This window comes from Columba livia, chromosome 4, assembly GCF_036013475.1.
Source record: "Columba livia isolate bColLiv1 breed racing homer chromosome 4, bColLiv1.pat.W.v2, whole genome shotgun sequence".
NCBI lineage: Eukaryota > Metazoa > Chordata > Aves > Columbiformes > Columbidae > Columba > Columba livia.
The window spans coordinates 56,368,738-56,376,678 of NC_088605.1; the positions used below are offsets into that span (position 1 = coordinate 56,368,738).

The following is a 7,941-nucleotide window of genomic DNA, read 5'->3' on the forward strand; positions in this document are numbered from 1 at the left end:
CACCAAGATACATATGAGAAATTTATGCCTGTCTCTGCTTGGCATCACTGCCACCTCATGGATTAATGAATTCTGTGTCCTCTAATTCCCCCACATTATGCACCTCTGTTTTATATGAGTAGCCAAATGTATCAAGATTCATTTTAATGAATGTGAGTCATTCCCCTTATTCAGAAGGCAGGGCTGTTATGTTGTAAGTAAGCACACCATTAGCTGTGCTAAAAATAAACAGGCAATACCTGCAGGAAACCTATATAGTAAAAGTACACACTGCTAAATAACAAAAAAAAACAAGTGGGGAAAGAAAAGAGAGAAAAGTCAAAGAAAGAAAAGGCATGGCTTGGAATGGTGTTTTTGCTGTAGGCAAAGGAAACAGGGTGGATTGCATAGGGTTATCTACTGTACATTTTCTCCAGTGGACCTGAAGGTTACCATGAAATTTAAATTCCAAACATTCAATGTCAGCGAAGGTTTTGTCAATGCTGTACTATGTTTAAGTTAATTTAATTGTTAGTGCTGAAAGAAAAATGAATGGATGGTTCTTTTTAACACCGGTTTTCTTCTGTGTCTTGGTTGGTGTAGAGCAACTATTTCCTGTGTGGTCTGCTAGAGGTTTCAATGTTTGGAGATTTGAACATTTCAAGGTCAGCCTGACATTGCTTAAACAGAAAGCATGCATGGCTTAGCCATGTGGTATTTCTGTTCCATTATTTCCATGACTCTTAGTGCAATGGGAAAGGCTCTGGTTGAGTCTCAGAAACCAAGCTCATAAATCAGTAAGTCAATCAACAAGTCTGGGGAACAATATGTTCTTCTATTTTAATTTCTTTGTGGGAAATGTGTAAATAGATACTGGCAATGAAGCTGGAATATAATGGGTACTTATAAATTAAGGCATCCAATGATTTATCTTCTCTATGTGTGATGTAAAAAGAGGTTACACTTTCTGATCTGTTAAAAGACTATTTTTAAAATAATAAAACATTTTTAGTTTTCAAGGATGAGAATTACTGTCTCCTGACCCATTAAAAAAAAAAAAAAAAAACAAACCATGGAAAGTTAACACATTGAGAAGAAAATTTAAAGACTCTGAGCAGAAAATTTCTACATGGCCATATGTGATCAACTGGCAGCATTTCAAGCACCATGCAAGAGAGTGGCAGACTGACCTGGGCCTGATCCTGTAGGCTCAACCTGTTCCTGCAGCTCCCCCAGTGTAGGACCTCTGTGTGTCTCCATCCAGGTGTTTCCCCACTGTAAAAGTGGATGACAAACACCAGGTTTACTGGTTTCACAGCAGTCTCCAGAGGCTAATTAGTTAATGTTTGCCCAGAACTGATAAAACTAGTCATAAACCATAAAAGGTGAAATATTGAGCAAAAGAAAGGCAAAAGGTTTAAAATAACTTTGCCCCTGTCCCTTTTCTAGTTGATTGTTACTAGCATTTGAACGACAAAAGTGCTCTCTGTACAACTGATCCCAAACAGCTAATTTAAGCCTCACTTACTGAAACCTTTTTAAACAAAACAAGCAAAACGTATTATATGATGAAAATTCATTATGGAAACAGAATTCATTTATAAAGTTACATCATCCATTCCAGGAAAATAATGCAGAACTTGTGATTCAGGAAGCCAAACACCAACCCTACATCAAAGAGTCAACTAAATACTTACTACAAACAGCTGTCAAATGACAATTCGTAACTCAAAAATGTCCACAAAACTGCTTGCCAACCATTTTAAATAATTTTATTACTTTTTTGCTGTTGTTAAAAGGGACATATTTCTGAATAACTTACAAATGGGAGGAAAAAAATTAACATTTGACAAAACAATTATGTTCAAACAATAGTCTGTCCTGCCCTAAGGACTTGATTTTAAGTTGTATTTTACTAGGTAGACCGTAAGTGGACTTTTCAAAAGCTTCTAAGTATCTAAATGAGGTACCTATGAATTTTTAAAATCTCATTTCTCCCCGTCCAAATCTTGGCATGCTTAAATGTCTTTAAATTCTGACCCCATGTTTTTGCAATGCGAAAGGCATTATCTGAAGGCTCATCTCCACCACATGAGGCAGCTGCTATTATTGTACCACAGCCACATCCCCCAGATGAGGCCAATGAGTGTAACCTGTCACGACAACATAGAGACTTGCCCATATCAGACTGCTCCTACCTTGATCACCAGAAGACCATTAGCTTGAGAATTACCTCCCATCTTCAAACTGTTCTTTCAAACTGGAGGCTAGCAGGAACAAAGATCTGGAGAGAAATGACAAGGTAGGATCTCAGGTTGGAGTAAGGAAGCTTGAAGTGACAAGTATTAATCAGCTGCAATTTCAGGCATGATTTAGTACTTGAGTTTCAGTTTAAAACATGGAACTTGTCCTTATATTTCCATAAAGATATATGGTATTTCTAAAAAGATGATTCTTGATGAAGCTAACTGAAGAGTAGGCCTGGTGTTCAGTCGCTGATGTAAAGGCTCAATATTGGATTTTTAACTGAAGGGACGCCTTTGCAAAAATATGGAAGCCAGATGTGTTGGTGGTCACTCAAAACCTAGTTATGGAAGTGCATAATTCAATCCTACTCTAAACTGCAGCAGGTAAATGTTTGTCTGAAAATGAAGTTATGAAACAACAAGTATACCAGTAGTTTAGAAGCTGCCCACTTGTACCTGTAAAGTAAACAACAGCAAAACTAATTTGAAGTGGGATATGAGAACTGGGCTGCGACTGCTGGTGAAGAAGTGTTCCCCAAAAAACAAAACAGTTCTCAGCTTCCCTTGCGAATGCAGTGATTAATTGAAACTCAGAATGAAGGGACATGAAGAAAAACACTTAACAAAATGTAAACAAAAAATATCATAAACAGCACATTGCAGAAAAATCTGGCTGGCTCTGAACCCTGCTGATAATACAAAAACTGAAACCATTGATTTAAAACAAACATTGTTATGAGTTTCTGTATTTTTCTCAATTTGTAAGTTTTCCAGGTATTTTTCTTGAATATACATACTATGTAAAAAGCTATTAGGCTTGGAATGAACTTTATATACAAGTATATGTATATATTTTCATATAAAGAGCTTTATATATATAAGCTTTATAAAATTTCACAGCACCCACCACATTGTTGGTGTTAATATGATATAAATAGGTAGTTTTGTTGGCCAAAAATGGTCCATTCTCTGTCTTTATTGCAATGCTTTAAAAACTTAGAATGAAAATCCCAGCAAAAAATAGCATACCTGAATTTAAAAATGAACTTTTCACCTATATTTTCAGTAGCCTGGCAAACATTTCTTCCAGTGAATTAATTTGCTGCAATATTCCTGTAACACAAACACAGAGTCAGATATAAACCAGATGATGTAGATTATGTTAAAAACATAGCTGAATTATTGACATCACAGCACTTGGTCAGCTACTCCATCACGTCAGAACAACAAAGGCTGGCCTCAGACCTGCAAAAACATGTATCTGCACAAGGTGTCTCCTTGCACTGAAATTACTTTCCTGCTGCTTTGTCAACAAAGTGGCTCACCCTAGACAAGTCTCGCTTGCCTTTGACAGAGTTGCAAGACTCGTTCTGCACCATGAATATGATCATCGGATAGTGGGATGGATTTACGGGTTCTCAGTCCTGTTCTAATCTCTTCCTACTATATCATCAACACCCTTGGTTGCAAAAATTCCCTAGCACAACAGTGCGAGGCTGGAATTGCTTGCCAAGAAGTGTCCCCTTGCTCTCCAGCAACTTTGGGGGTGGCTTCTGGGTACCCTTCTGGAGGTAAACTGGGGAATGAGTACCATGGGTACGAGTGGCATGGGCGTCTCCACACCACTAATTGGAAGGATGCCCTGAGCATCCCGAGCTGTCACTGTGACTTTGTCAAGGCTTTTGGACAAGACAGCAACATTGTAGATGTCTCAGATTCAACAGAGGGAGAACTGTGCAGTGTACAAATCAAAGCGCAGTTGTATAGCTGCATGCCACCAGTGGAGGACTTGAAAGGTAGAGGGAAAAAAACAGAAATCACAGGATTTCAGTTGCCTTTCCTTGTCCTGTTCTTTCTGGATTAACTTCACTACTGTAACTTCTGAAATTTGTATTTGCCAGTGGGCTCCTTGCTTCTCATTCGCAGCAGGAGCTGTTGCACTGTCTGGAATCTATTAGCATAAAAGTGCTGTTTATATTAATGCCATTACCTTGTTGCAGTTTCTGCTGTGATTGAAGGCTTTCAAAGGTCAGCCCAAGCATATCAATGGGAGGGTGTATCAGGTGCTGCTGAAATGCGCTGAAAAGGCCTTTAACAGCTGCTCTTTAAGCTGGGAAAACAGTGAAAGAAATCCAGTGTGAAGCAGCTTGAAATAGAACATGAGCAGGATGCTGAAGTCCGAATTATCCAACAAAACTTCATCTGCCTAATCAGAGATCAAACCTCAAAGATTTCCACATTAGGAATTACATTTGAAGCCATCATGTTGGATTAAATTACAAGCTTTCACAGATCAAGCCTTTTCTACTTTTTTTTTTCTTTTTTTTTTTTCTAATTTCTTGGACTATGCCAGAGGGTCTTTAGATTCCAAATGAAATTAATTTAAGTGGGTACTCACTAATGAAAACAAACAACTTCTGGTGGCATTTTTCACAGATTTGTTTCCTCACATCCACCTACCCATCTTCCTTCTGCAGATGCTCCCTGCTGAGAAGGACAAGCTGATCACTGGTTGGAAAGCAAACCAAGACCTCTGATGCTGAAAGACATCCGTTTTGGCTATTCTCTGTGATATATGTTGTACCGCAAGCAAAACCAAAAGTTTGTGTTAAGTGCTTCTTAATATAAGAAGTTCACCTGTGTCTTTTATATATAGTATAAAAAGTCCATCCTAATGTCTGCACTGAAGTCAGACAGCAGTCCTTCAAAGAAAACAAGAAAAAAAACAACCAACAAAAACATTGGCATCCTTTCTGAACTCAGGTCATGAAATAATTATAGACTTAAAATGAAACTATTCATCTTCCAGCAGTAAATCAAAACAGATAGGTAGATATTTTCCCAGACAAATGTACAAGAAGACTAATGAAGTCTGACAGGATGAGTAGTAGCTGTAGCTCTCTGTTTGGCAGCCCTGTGTTTGGGTTTACCAGGTCAGAGGCTGAGACAGGACCATTTCTGAAATGGGATAGCCGGAAACACAGACATGTAAAACCTTGAGAGGCCTAAGCTAATAAACTAAAACAGAAACTTAAGAAACTATACAACTTCTTTCAGCAGGCTATGTCATATCTATCTTGAAGTGCGATATAAATTTCTGTTTATTTTTTATCTTATATATGCAGTGCTGTTTATAGGCCCATTCTAATAAATTAATAGAAATTAATTTATTTAATTAATTAAAGTCTTCCAGAAGACAATTTGAAGGCCAATCTTTAGCTGTCAGCTGCTGTGCCTATTTTTCAATGCTTAGACCTTACACAAAGTGAAGCCTCTTTAACCTGTATGAGACTATGTCCCCGAAACAATGGTCACATCTCAGAAAGTGCCAAGCTCCTGGCTGGTCACCTTATACTGTTTTGTCCCCAAGTACAAGTCTGACTTTTACTAATAAAACACGTAGGAAAATAGTTGGGTTCTGTTCAGTAAGGAAGCACAAGTTTTCCCATACGTTTGGGTTTATTTTATATAAAAGTGTGTGTGTATAAAACCATTACTTTAGGATATTCGCTCTGAACTCGTTTTTGGTGTTCTTAACAATGAATTGACCAACTTGATGATAAACAATTTCCTCACTACATTTTATGTCTTAGTAGCAATAATAACAATGATAACAATCATAGTAGCATAATTGTCATATAAATTGTTAATTTGTGAATTAATCTCTTGGTAAACCTTGCTGTTCTGATTGTCCATTAGTTGACAACTAATGTCCTTGAAGTTATAACTGTATATTTGTTCTTAATTATTAACATCTGATCTCACTAGTTATAATTATTTTATTGACAGTATCTGAATCACAAAATCAATTTACTTCTCTCAGGTAAAGAGCTCATTTAATTAAAGTCAGCATTTAATAAGGGGGAAAATTAACACATTATGTAGCATTTATCTGTTTCATAATTACATTAAACAGCATGCCTTCATCTGTACACATCCCTGTGGTTAAAAAAAAAATAGTAAAAAAAATTGCTTTAAAAGGCTTATATTTTTGATTGCTTCACTTCATCATTTGAATAGTTGCATATATTAACAGAAAATAGCATTAGCATGAAGAGCAAGCATAGATGTAGATCACCAAAAGAAGGCATCTCTGCAAATATGAGTGACAAGGGCTCAGCAAAGCATGGTTTTCTAATTGCTTCCTTTACATAGACACCAATGTTCACAACAAAGCATCAGTTGTTGTACTAGAAATGTCTCAGTACAGTTGGATTTCGATGAAGGTGGGCTGAAGTATATTCTGGAAACATTTATCAAATGAAAACATGCCAAGAAGTTGTTTTTAAATTGACTCAAGGACCTATAAGAAATAGTAGTCCAGCCAAACCAAGAAAAAGAAAGGACAGAGTGTGAATGCACCACGCTCTGCAAGACTCTTGTTAAAAACAAAATGCCATTGAAGAATATTGAAACAAGGCTCAATAAAAGATAGGGACTGGGAAAAGAGTATAATAATAGCAATAATTTCCTATGAGATAACAAGAGGACAAAAAGCAGAAGCCTGGGTGTATCTCCTTAGCTGTTGCTGGGAGTTGTTGACAGTAGCTGCTAATGAAAACTTTTAAAAAGAGGCTTGTGTTGATAAATTTGCATTTTATCCATGCTAGGAACAGTAAGATATTGTGCACCTTGTCCTCCATGCTCTGTTTAAGGAGAGAGCAAAGCAGGCATTATACACAGTGTCTCGGAATTCCTGTTGCGTAAGAGATTTAATGCCCCCAAAAGATGACAGGTACCTGATGTTACATTACCTATCATTTCCCTCCTAACCTAGCTGGATATCCTGCTTCAAGGTAAGCATAATCCCATTTTTAACCCTTCTTCTGAGATTACCTGCCATCTCCACACTCCGCCCAGTGTTAGGGAGGAAAAAGAAGGGAGCAAATAATTTTCCCTCTGTGAAAAACACATATGGACAAAATAGGATGATTAGCATTCATATTTTTTGCTGTAAAAGTAAAAGAATCTGGATAATAATAAAACTTGGCTGACTCATCTGATGCTTATCTTTAAAACATTTGCAATGGCATGGTGATTCCATTGGCATCCACAAACTTTGGTAATCACCAGTCTGAGATGGTGATTTTTCAGAACATACCATGCATTTCCAGCTCAGGAAATTTCCAGCATGGCCAGTCTCTCTGATAAGTGATGGGAAATGTGACTACAGAAATGGTAGATAGCCTAAAAATCTGATCTCCCATAATATCATTGACTAGACCACTCTGGGCTGCTCACGATCATGTGACAGAGAGCACTGCCCAGATTTGTTCTGGGTGAGGTAAGAGCACAAAGGCACTGAATATGGCTACATTATTTTCATACCTCCATCTTGTGATCCTAAGCAAGACCCCCAGACTTCCTTATTTGCTGGTAGACTGGACTGTAGCTTGAGATCAAACACAAACTTTGCTAAGCATATGATGTTTTTAAATGCTAATTTTCCAGTTCTAGAAGTACCCATCAGGAAAAATAAATAGTACTAAATAAATAAAGAAAGCATGAGGCAGAGGACTAGTATTTGAATATATAAGTAATACAGAGATAAATACTGCATAATGATAGAATAAAGCTCCATAGTGGCCGCCTCTGAGTAAGAGCAACACAGGTATAGATAAAAAATACCTTTCTCCGTAGGAATTCTGGCAGTATGGTTTGTTACTAACATATTCTGCCATGAATAAGCTATACACATAATTATTTTTAGTAGCAC

General features: G+C 37.2%; 1 long non-coding RNA gene across 1 annotated transcript; it reads right to left on the bottom strand.

The window, feature by feature from the left end:
* Positions 1-800: 800 nt before the first annotated feature.
* Positions 801-3,392, bottom strand: LOC110363690 (uncharacterized). Its single transcript, XR_002421960.2, has 3 exons — positions 3,255-3,392; positions 2,178-2,263; positions 801-1,254 (listed from the first exon to the last, which is right to left on the bottom strand). It is a non-coding gene; the product is annotated as an uncharacterized LOC110363690 (long non-coding RNA).
* Positions 3,393-7,941: the final 4,549 nt, after the last annotated feature.